Source organism: Bubalus kerabau, chromosome 2 (assembly GCF_029407905.1).
Source record: "Bubalus kerabau isolate K-KA32 ecotype Philippines breed swamp buffalo chromosome 2, PCC_UOA_SB_1v2, whole genome shotgun sequence".
Taxonomy (NCBI): domain Eukaryota; kingdom Metazoa; phylum Chordata; class Mammalia; order Artiodactyla; family Bovidae; genus Bubalus; species Bubalus kerabau.
This window is the reverse complement of record NC_073625.1, coordinates 135,989,401-136,001,215: the sequence shown is the minus strand read 5'-3', so window position 1 is coordinate 136,001,215 and position 11,815 is coordinate 135,989,401. Positions and strand designations below refer to the sequence as shown.

Below are 11,815 nucleotides of genomic sequence, written 5' to 3'. Positions count from 1 at the left end.
CTAAGTTGAAACTGTTTCTTATCTAGTCAAAGGAAGCTAGAAGAATTTAACAGTCACTTGGTGACAGACACATAATTCATCCAGCAGGTGCTGCTCATTAGAAAGTGCTAGAGAGTGGGTTAAATTATGTTTTGAGGGTACTTGGAAATGATATTCAGTGTTTTCATCTCTCAGTAAATTTTTTTTTTTTAATTAATTTCCAAAGTCCTAACTAGACCTCACATGCCACAATTATGAACACTTTGGCAGAGTTGACCCTGGCCAACTTTGTCACATTGATGTGTGTGGCCAGATAGGGCCTTGTTGATCCTGTCTGGGGTGTTTGGCATCATACAGATTCCAGCCACATAACTGGTGCCTGAACTGGGGCTGGCTCTTCAGTCAAGTCAGTATTATATAGGGAAGAGGGGGTGCTGCCAGCTCAGCAGATCACTGAAACGGGATGTGAACACAATGGAACACTTTGGCTGACCTCTTATCCTTTCAACGCAGGAATATCTCACTCAGTGTATCAGTGGATTTGTGTCTCCGCTTCAAGTGTGAAAGAACATGAACTACTTTCATAGCTTCTTAGGCAGGAAGGAGGGAGACATTTCTTAAAAGCTATTCCTGAATGTCTTCCTCTTGTGATTAGAAGGGAGGAGGCAGGCTAGGGCTGGGGGCGGATAACATTCTTCAGCGTCTGGCTGGGCTGCCAGCCCAAAAATCTTTTTTTTTTTTTCCTTCTCCTGCACCATATGGATACAGGAAAAATATAAAGAATGTGTTCCCTGCCCTTGAGGAATTTATAATCTGGTTGGGGGGCAGCCAAGCTGCTGCTGGGTAGCCTTGGATCAACTAACTGCACCATGAGCTGGTGTGAGGCTTGTGCTGTCCCAGCAGGCCCCAGCTGTTCCCTTTCTGGGGGTCCAGCCCTGAGCCAGGCCACAGGTCAGTGGGCCGCAGGGGGAGGCACTATCACATTTCTCTTGTTTTGTAACATTGGTTTTGGCCACAGTTATAGAAATTTCTCAAACTAAAAGTTTCTGGTGAACTCTCTCTGGTTCAAGTTAGTAAGCTACATCATTAATAAATGGTTGTAGGACCCTGTTTTTCTTGAGAGATATAAAGATACAAACAAATACATACACGCATGCATGCACAGACTAGAGATTATAAAACCGATCTTTTTGGTGGTCGCAGCATCTTAGAATTGGAAAAGATTTTAGAAATCACCAGACAAGCCCTGTTGTTTTAACTTTGCAATAATGAAGCAAAGGCACGTGGTTTACCCATGGTGGACATTTAATAAATAGATGGTATTTCTAGTTTCTAAAGCAGTATTCTTTCTCATGGTAGAATTTGGGAATGCCTGGTAATGTGGACTAAATTCGTGTTTTGTTGCTGTTGTTCAGTCACTAAGTTGTGTCTGCCTCTTAGTGATCCCATGGACTGTGGCACGCCAGGCTCCTCCGTCCTCCACTATCTCCCAGACTTTGCTCAGATTCATATCCGTAGGGTCAGTGATGCTATCTAACCATTTTATCTCTGCCACCCCCTTCTCCTTTTGCCTTTCATCTTTCCCAGCATCAGAGTCTTTTCCAGTGAGTCGGATCTTTGCATCATGTGGCCAAAGTATTGTAGTTTCAGCTTCAGCATCAGTCCTTCCAGTGAATATTCAGGGTTGATTCCCTTTAGGATTGACTGGTTTGATCTCTTTGCTGTCCAAGGGACTCTCAAGAGTCTTCTCCAGCACAATTCAAGACTCTCAGTTCTTTGGCATGTGGCCTTGTTTACTGGAAAAACCATAGCTTTGACTATACAGACCTTTGTCAGCAAAGTGATGTCTCTGCTTTTTTAATATGCTGTCTAGGTTTGTCATAGCTTTTCTTCCAAGGAGCAAAGATAGTTTGATTTTGTGGCTGTAGCCACTGTCCACAGTCTTTTTGGAGTCCAAGAAAATAAAATCTATTGCTGTTTCCACTTTTCCCTCTTCTGTTTGCCACGAAGTGATGAGACCAGGTGCCATGATCTTAGTTTTTTTAATGTGTTTTAAGCCAGCCTTTTCACTCTTCTGTTTCACCTCCATTAAGAAGCTCTTTAGTTCCTCTTCACTTTCTGCCATTAGGGTGGTATCATCTGCATATCTAAGGTTGTTGATATTTCTCCCTGCATTGTTGATTCCATCCTGTGATTCACTTAGCCAGACATTTTGCATGATGGACTCTGCATATAAGTTAAATAAGCATGGTGGCAATATATAGCCTTGACATACGTCTTTCCCAACTTTGAACCAGTCTGTTGTTCCATGTCCAGTTATAATTGTTGCTTCTCGACCTTCAAGGAGATCCAACCAGTACATTCTGAAGGATATCAGTCCTGGGTGTTCATTGGAAGGACCGATGCTGAAGCTGAAACTCCAATACTTTGGCCACTTCATGCAAAGAGTTGACTCATTGGAAAAGACTCTGATGCTGGGAGGGATTGGGGGCAGGAGGAGAAAGGGACGACAGAGGATGAGATGGCTGGATGGCATCACCAACTCGATGCACGTGAGTTTGAGTGAACTCCAGGAGTTGGTGATGGACAGGGAGGCCTGGCGTGCTGCAATTCATGGGGTCACAAAGAGTCGGACACGACTGAGCGACTGAACTGAACTGAACTGACCTGCATACAGGTTTCTGAGGAGACAGATAAGGTGGTCTGGTATTCCCATCTCTTTAAGAATTTTCCAGTTTGTTCTGACCCACACAGTCAAAGGCTTTAGTGTAGTCAATGAAGTAGATGTTTTTCTGGAATTTCCTTGCTTTCTCTATGATCCAGTGGATGTTGGGAATTTGATCTCTGCTTCCTCTGCCTTTTCTAAAGCCAGCTTGTACATTTGGAAGTTCTTGGTTCATATATGGCTGAAGCCTAGCTTGAAAATAGTGTCACCTTGCTAGCATGTGAAAGGAGTGCAACTGTATGGTAGCTTGAACATTCTTATGCACTGAGCTTTTTTGGGGTTGGAATGAAAACTGACCTTTTCCAAGTTTGTGTTAGTTCAGTGTATTTCAAATGAGGAGAGATGAATTTCCAAGTGATATCTTCATTTTTACTTATGTGACTACTTATTGTCAACATGGGCAGCTGGCAAATGAAAAGTTAATCTCCTTTATGTTTTCTCTCTCTCAGGCAGGAGAACAGAGATAAAATGGGCTGAGTCAGAGTTGGGGAAGAACAAGGGCCTGGATCTAGAAATTAGACAACCAGTCAGAACAAATTAGAGACTGACATAGGCTTGTAAGTTGGAGAGAGGCAGGTAACAGTAAGTGGAAGGGGAAGAGGGCAAGCACTGGTAGCCATGAGGTCCAGCAGAGACAGCAGGGAGCAGGGATCTGACGTGAAGACAGCCAGCAAGACTCCAGCTCAAAAAGGAACTATGCCCAAGACAAGGAGTCAGCCATGGGGAACCAGGCAAGTCCCCAGCTCCTAAAGTGGTTGCTGACATCGGGGCTTAGTTATGGAGTTGAAGGGGCATAGAGGCCTTCCTACATCAACAGTAAGACTGACTTGATAAGGAGTTTAGAAACCATCAGCCTAAGATTCTTTCATTTCCTCTAGTCCCTTAAAAGATTCTGGTATAAGGTTTAAATCAGCAGGGATTCCAGGCTAGGGCAGAGGGGATAATGCTCAGAGTTTGGAAATGGATGAATTAAGACCACCTGACAATTCAATACAGAAGAAATGAGAAGAGAACAGGTCCAAGGTCAGTAAGATTTGACTTTGCAGCCTAGTTCTTCTCTACATTAAAGTTTCTTTAAAAAATGTTACTAATTTGAATGGCTGTTGGTCAATGTATAGACAATGGAACAAACTTTGGAGGTAAGATTGTTGTAAGTGCTATAAAAAGGGTGAATCAGAGTGCTTAACTTGGTGGGGGGATTAGTGAAGGCATCTAAAAGAAGGGCAGATTCTCAATAAGGACCCAAAGGACTTGTTTGGAGTTGGGGAGAGTGGTGTCAAGACAGGGGGAGCGATAAGGATGCAAGAATTTTAATGAGAAGATTGAGTGGGAGTATAAAAGTAAGGAGCTGCTGCTGCTGCTGCTAAGTCACTTCAGTTGTGTCCGACTCTGTGCAACCCATAGACGGCAGCCCACTAGGCTCCTCTGTCCCTGGGATTATCCAGGCAAGAACACTAGAGTGGGTTGCCATTTCCTTCTCCAATGCACGAAAGTGAAAAATGAAAGCGAAGTCGCTCAGTCGTGCCTGACTCTTAGCGACCCCATGGACTGCAGCCTACCAGGCTCCTCCGTCCATGGGATTTTCCAGGCAAGAGTATTGGAGTGGGTTGCCATTGCCTTCTCTAAAGTGAGGACAGCAAGCCTTATTAAAACTTGGCTCAGAAGGAAAGAAAAAAATGAGATAGGGAGGTAGTTTGAAGACCTATTTTCCTTCAGACTTTTGACATAATGAATACTCTGCTGTTGCTGTTGCTAAGTCGCTTCAGTCGTGTCCGACTCTGCACGACCCCATAGATGGCAGCCCACCAGGCTCCCCCATCCCTGGGATTCTCCAGGCAAGAGTACTGGAGTGGGTTGCCATTTCCTTCTCCAATGCATGAAAGTGAGAAGTGAAAGTGAAGTCGCTCAGTTGTGTCCAACTCTTCGCGACCCCATGGACTGCAGCCTACTAGGCTCCTCTCTCCATGGGATTTTCCAGGCAAGAGTACTGGAGTGGGTTGCCATTGCCTTCTCCTACATCAGTTCAAAAAGCTTATTTCTCCTGCTGGGTTGGTCGGTGGGTTTGTAACCCCTTCTTGGGGAGTTACTGATGAATTACTCAGTGAAGGGGGGAAGGGCTTGTGTTTTCTCAGGCTGTTTTCAAATCCTTGAAAGCCCAGAGATTTGGCCTTTGCTTCTTTCTATCTTGGGCTTCCCTTGTGGCTCAGCTGGTAAAGAATCCACCTGCAATGTGGGAGACCTGGGTTCGATCCCTGGGTTGGGAAGATCCCCTGGAGAAGGGAAAGGCTACCCACCACAGTATTCTGGCCTGGAGAATTCCATGGACTCTATAGTCCATGGGGTTGCAAAGAGTTGGACAGGACTGAGCGACTTTTACTTTTTTTCTATCTAACACTTTTCTTCATCACTGAAGAATACATATGATAGGTGATGAAGAACTGGTTGCTAGGTATGTAGAAAATAATTTTTTTTCATCCTTGAATTAGAAAAAAGAAAAAAAAAACCTAAAATGAAGGATCTTGGAGGGATTTAGAAAAAGAGTTTCTACCCACCCCCCATTACTTTGGGGTTTATGAAGTCTGTGAGTGGTTCATTGTCATTGAATGCTCTTTGCAAAAAGGGGTGAGTTGGTGAAGGATATTTCAAGGAAAGATGGGTAAAGAAAAGTCAGCAAATGCCTGAAAGTAGATCTCAGCACGTCCATGTCTAGGAGGGTCATGAAACTATATCAGAACATGTACATGTTGTATTTGGTTCTGCATACTTTCAGCTATTAGTACTCACATACAGATTGTATGGTGTGATATAGCCAGATGATAGAGAGAGGCCAAGTGGCCCTGGAAAATCAATCATCTGAGGAAGCTGACAGCAAGAGTTTTCCATGTCATGGAGCTTAGTGGTAAAGAACTCTGCACCTTTTTATTTTTTAAACTACATTGACAAATATCCCCTCAAATAAATTAGCATTCCCTCTCTGACTCGTCTGATGGGAAGAATCAGTTCACAGACCAGTATGTGGGCTAATCCACATGGTCAAAAATTACAGGGAATATCTCATTTCCCCATAAGTTAACAAATGATGGACAGAAGGAAGTCATTCCATCTATCCCCCTACCCTACCTTTTAAACACCATTTGCCCTACATTCTTGGTGTAGGGTAATCATAAAAGTGAAAGTGTGCGACCCCATGGACTGTAGCCCACAAGGCTCCTTTGTCTATGAGGTTCTCCAGGCAAGAATACTGGAGTGTGTAGCCATTCCCTTCTCCAGGGGATCTTCCTGACCCAGGGATTAAAACCAGGTCTCCTGCATTACAGGCAGATTCTTTATCGTTTGAGATATCTGAGAAGTTGGGTAATCATAAATGTGCTAAATATGCACTGAAATAGTAGTAAATAGAGAATAGGGGAAAGGGGGCTAGGAAGAGGAAAGGATTGGGAAGATACTTCATTAGCCAACATATTTTGCCTAAAGGTCACGGAATAAGTCCAAGCAGAACATTTTCCATCACAGAGGCAATTATTGGACACCTTGCATGTGTGCTCAGTTGCTAAGTTCTGTCCCACTCTTTGTGACCCCATGGACTGTAGCCCACCAGGCTCCTCTGTCCATGAGATTTTCCAGGCAAAAATACTGGAATGGGTTGCCAATTCCTCCATCCAGGGTGTCTTCCTAACTCATGGATCGAACCCAAGTCTCCTGTGTCTCCTGCATTGGTAGGCAGATTTTTTTTTATCACTGAGCCACCTGGGAAGCCCAGGACCATTGGACATTTTATATTCAATAAAAATATTTTAAAAATACAATTTTGAATACATTTGCACAGGGATAAATGTTAAAATGATGAATTATTTATTCATATCTGTTCCTTTCATGAAGAGCATTTGTAACCCATTAGATAGAGATTATTTCTCTATATCATAAGCAATTCACCAAGTAAAGACATTAAGTCTTAGCTAACTTGGATGAGGGAAGAAAATAATGTTTATACAAGGCATTTAGTTTATGAAAATATAAATCTTTTGCTTTACAGTTCTTATTAACTATTATTGTCCAACAAAATGAATCAATTGGCTTTAGCTGTAGGTGGATTGTTTACCAACTGCCTGTTCTTCTCCTGACAAATGTAATTTCAAATGAGGATTAGAAATAACTGCCCTGAAATCCATGTAATTTGGCTTTGCTTCCGGTAAAGGTTATGGTATAATTAGCTGATTCATGACACACTGTAAGTATCATATCAGAAAATAAAACCCTTTGGAAACAAATGACAGATGATGTACAAATAGATAACCTAGCAATGTAAACAGTAGGGGGAATTCATAAAGTGTCTGCTAAAAGCATTTGATTTAATTTTGCCTATCTTTTATGAGATTTTTTTTAAAATGTATAAACCAAAATGACAAATGATAATTATCTTGCAGGCATGTGGCATGATAAATCCAAAAATACATGATGTATTTTCTTATTTTTTTTAGAGACTCTTTTTGGCTTATTTGTTGTATTACAAAAAGATATGATTTTTTTCACCCATTGATTATTTCCTGGGAGGTACCATAATTAAGGTCTCAAGAATTAAATAGACTGGCACAATCATCAAATGACAATAAGCCATCCATGGTGTTGGGACATCAATCTAATAACATAAAAACTATTGGTTTTGAAAAATCTTACTCTCTTTCAGTGTAATTACCATTTCCACTTGTATAAAACTGAGGTTAATTTATGATGGGTTTATTTCTAGCCAATCTTGCTAATGTTCCAGGACTTTCCCTATTCTGTATCATTTGATATGTATTGTCATAAAGCTTTTATATTTTTCAAACACTTCAGCAGTTTTATGCATTGAGTTTGTTATTAAATGTCATTGTGTCACTTTATGGGATCCTATTTAGAGAAAGTTAGCAGCTAAGGAAAGAAATGAGAAACATTTATAATTCGACCCCAACTAAACTCAAGGGCAATATGGGACTTGGTAAAGAGAATTTATAAATTTCTCAGGTACTCTTCATAAAAATAAAGCCAAAGCACAAGAAAACAAAAAGGAAACCAAAGATGAAAACAAACCAAATAAAAATTTTACTTGGTAATCACTTAATACCAGATGCTGGGTTTTATGAGTATGAAATTCTAGACAAAGTATCATGTTCTGGAACAGCCCTTCCTATATTTCACAGTCATTTAAAGGCTAGCTTGAATATTCCTTTCTCTACCCCTGAGGCAGAATTAGGGACATCCATGCCCATATCATAGAATTTGTTCATACTATTTTTTCTCACATGGTCATTTGTTTAGTTTTGTATTTGACTGACACCCACTCAGACTGGAATTCATAAAGAACAAAGACTTTGCTTTACCCATCCATGTTTTTCCAGCGTCTAAGACCTGGTACGTGGAAAGAGCTCAGTCAGTTTTGAAATAGCAGTTTTTGCAACTTCAGGTCTTATGGAATGATGACACAGTTTTTAATAACATGAGAAAGGAAAGGTTTAATTGGATCATTCCCTCCCAATAACTGCCTAAGTGGTTTAGTGACAGTATGGTTGTGTGTACTAGCAGAAATGGAGGAGAGATTTGTCATTAATTTAGTGTGTTATAAATAATGCAAGACAAGGAATTTATACAATACAGATATGTGAAGCCTTTTCCATTTAAGACTTTCCAGGATCAAAGAGATTTTGTGCAAAATGAATTATTATCTATTATTATTATAATTTTTACTGGAAATCCCCATTTCCCTAATTGTTTCAGCTATCTTTTTTTCAAATCAGTTGTAGTTGATGTCTTCCCTGAGAAAAGGCAAGTCTTTCATTGGCCTCAGGACAAGCTGTGTAAGCAGTCACTACTGTGGTATATAGTCTGAGAAATATCAAAATACTCTTGTCCCAAAATATTTCCTGGGATTCGTCCCTTTGTGATGTCATGCTCCTCTTTGAGGATAAAAATGGAGAGGTTTGGGATATTTTTTCTACTGGTCTTCAGAATCGGTTCCCCAGCACTTGTTTGGCTCTGGTTGCTAGGTGTGGCCCCTTCTGGCAGAAGATTTAATCCTGATCTGAGAGTACCCATCTGACCCTGGAGCTTCTCTGTTCATCTGATTTTCACTTTACACTTCTAAGAAGGAAGGCCTCTTGTTTCCACTCAGCCACTATCACCTCTCACCTGGGGTGGGAGTGCACCCCCTAGTTCCTCCCAGGGTCGTATCTTCCTATTATCTCCCCCTTGGTTTGCCTCACTCTTTAAGTTACTTTCTAGGCTCCTACAGGCATTTGGGTTAGTACTCTGCAGTGTGTCTCTGACTAGTAAATCTGTTCTTTAGGACAGTCATGCTTTCCATATGATGATTGCTGCCATTCATAAAATAATATTTAGACCCCAGCTGGTCATACTGAAAGTGAGATAATCAACTGTTGTGCTCATAGTTGAGCTTCACAGGAAGAGTATATCCTCTTATTGTTTTCTTTTATTGAAGTAATGGTTAACATAAAGATGAGGCTACAGTTGGCAACTGTACATGAAGATTATGCAGTTTCCGCACTCAGTTGGGTGAAGCCAAAACCACAGATAGAAATAAACACAAGTTGTGAGAAGATGGAACTTCATACAGTGCTTGGGGAGGGTTTCCAGGGAAATTGTGTCAGCGACACCCTAGACCTTCTTTAGGTGGCTTTAATTCCCTCAGCCCTATTCGTGAGCCAGAGAGCATCTTGAGTGGATGCCCAGCAGCTCCTTTTCATCTTCTTCCCCAGCAAAGAAGATACAGGGAAGAATTAGGAGGCGCATATTTGCTGGTTTTCTTTTTCTTTTTAAAGTCTCATTGCAATCTTAAGAAGTACACTTCCTGTCTTTGCAAAACACAAATTACTTTGCTCTCTTTTAGGAATGGCCTATTAGGAGAAAAAAATTACAGGTCAGTATTCTACTTTTATCTAAGTTGTAATAGTTACTCTTGGTATTTAAGGAGAATAGTTAAAGAAAACATTTTTAAATGGGCATACAGGTTAAAGAGATAGATGCTTTAGCAATGAAAATGAACAAAATGATTTAACACTTTGAAGAATCACATTCTGATCTCATTCTTATACATGCCATCAGTAAATGAAGTTTGAGATGCATTCTGTTTATGACTGATTTGTTCACAAAGAACACTAGAGCCTTGAAAGAAATTGTGTTTTTGGTTTGTTTCTTTGCAGCTGAACCAGAGGGGATGAGCACAGGGAACAGAAAGACAGTTCAGGTGTGGTTCCATCATGTCCTTTACACTGCCTTGTTCTTACATGTGGTGTTTATAAATTATGAGGAAGGTAATATTTAGACTGATCCTTGGAAGACGGATCAGCATGTCCTTGGAAAAGTTCACTTCTAAAGAACTTTGTAAGTTGGCCAAAGAAAAGATTACTGGACTTTAGGCATCTTGGAGATGAGGAAGTGGCCTCTGTGGTCAACAGCAAGACACAGTTTTGATGGGTGAGGCTGGTGAATGCTGTCTGGCTTCCAGAAAGTCTGGACAGAAGAGGGCAGATGCTTTGAGAGAAAAGAGAATGGAGACAGTCTTTCTGTTTTTCTTGCCTTCACTGCTATGGAAATTGGGTGTTTATTGGGGAACCCATGTGTCATATTTATGTACAGCAATAATGGTAGAGAAGAATTAGTGGCATCAGTAGTAGGGAGCCTTGGGCCTGGGGAAGTACTCCAGACAGTACCAAATGCCTTTTGGTAAACCATGACATTGCCACAAAAGTGTTGTGCCATAGAACCTTGAGAATCCTCAGCTGTATCAATATATTTTTTTATGGTTAATTTCACAGTTTTTAAAATTAAAAATTTTTCTTGTTGCAAGAACAAGTTTTTATTCTTTGAATTATACATGTGAAAGTACAGAAAAAGAAGGCTAAAAACACTTGTAATCCCACTCAGAAGAGTTAAGTTTGGAGTGGATATTTCCCTGTTTGAAGATAACCTTTGTTAACGTTCTTCATTTAATAATATACCTTGGACATAATTCCTATGGATCATTGCTCACCTAAATTATATCTGAGTGCTCTATAGTTTTTTGTTTGTTTTCTTCTGCAGAATTCAGAAAATGTGATCAACACTCTTAGATGAGTGTAGGTGGACCCATGGCCAGGGCAGAAAGTTGGAATAGAGGACCATTGAGGTATAAAATGTTATTTTGGTGTTGATTTTATGATGAATATCTTGTTTTTAGCTATCCAACCCCAAAACCCTAAGTAAAAAGAAAAATAAAACAAAAGCACCCAGTTCACAATGGGGAAATTTGGTCTTTTATTTGGAACAAGTGGTTACTTGGAAACTTGAAGGGAGAAAGGAGGAGTTGTAGGGGAAGGGGAAGCTCTTCCTCTGGGTTTAGCCCTTTGCAATCCATGCTTTCTCCATCTCACTGGCCACTTCTTTTGTTCCTTTCACACAGACCACTTGTCAACCTCCTGTCCTTGAGTTTCTCTACAGGCGGATCTGAACTTGGGCTAATTTCCAAATTGATGCAAAGCTCAAATTGCATCCCTCTCTTGATAGTTTTACGTTGGAGAGGGTCACGCTGCTCACAGAAGAACATCCCATCTTGTACTCTGACATTCAAGGGTTTCTAAAGCCTGTCTCTTACTGGTCTTTTCCAAATTCATTCATTCATTCTACATGTTTTTGAGCACCTGTTCTAAGTACTGGAGACAGACAGACAATGACCATGACTCGGTTTTGTTTCTTACCATTTGTCTAAGGCCCTCAGAGACTCATGCTCTAGCCTGCTGCTCTCTGGACCTTATCACCTGCCATTTTCTCTGCTCTTTTTTCAAACCCTCAGTTAAAATCCCTTAGAATACACCTTAAACTCCACCTCCTTCATGAAGCTGTCTGTGATACTTCTAGCCAGGATTATTCTTGCCTTCTTCTGAGCTCCCTTAAATGCCAGTGTCTTCTCTTTGGTGATTGACTACACTTTACCTTGTATTATAGTCTTTTCTGAATACGTGTCATCTGTCCTGCCAATCAGTAAGCTCTTTGAGAGCAAAAATTACCTTTCATTTATCTTTCCTTTTTCTCTTCCTAGAGGATAGTAAAGCCCAGTGATTAAGAGTTGGGGCATTATGGTCA

The 11,815-nt window shown here is 40.8% G+C and overlaps 1 long non-coding RNA gene across 1 annotated transcript; it reads left to right on the top strand.

Moving 5' to 3' along the window:
• The first annotated feature begins 9,438 nt into the window (after positions 1-9,438).
• On the top strand, positions 9,439-10,872 carry LOC129644917 (uncharacterized). Its single transcript, XR_008711052.1, has 3 exons — positions 9,439-9,614; positions 9,898-9,941; positions 10,754-10,872. It is a non-coding gene; the product is annotated as an uncharacterized LOC129644917 (long non-coding RNA).
• The last annotated feature ends 943 nt before the right edge of the window (positions 10,873-11,815 follow it).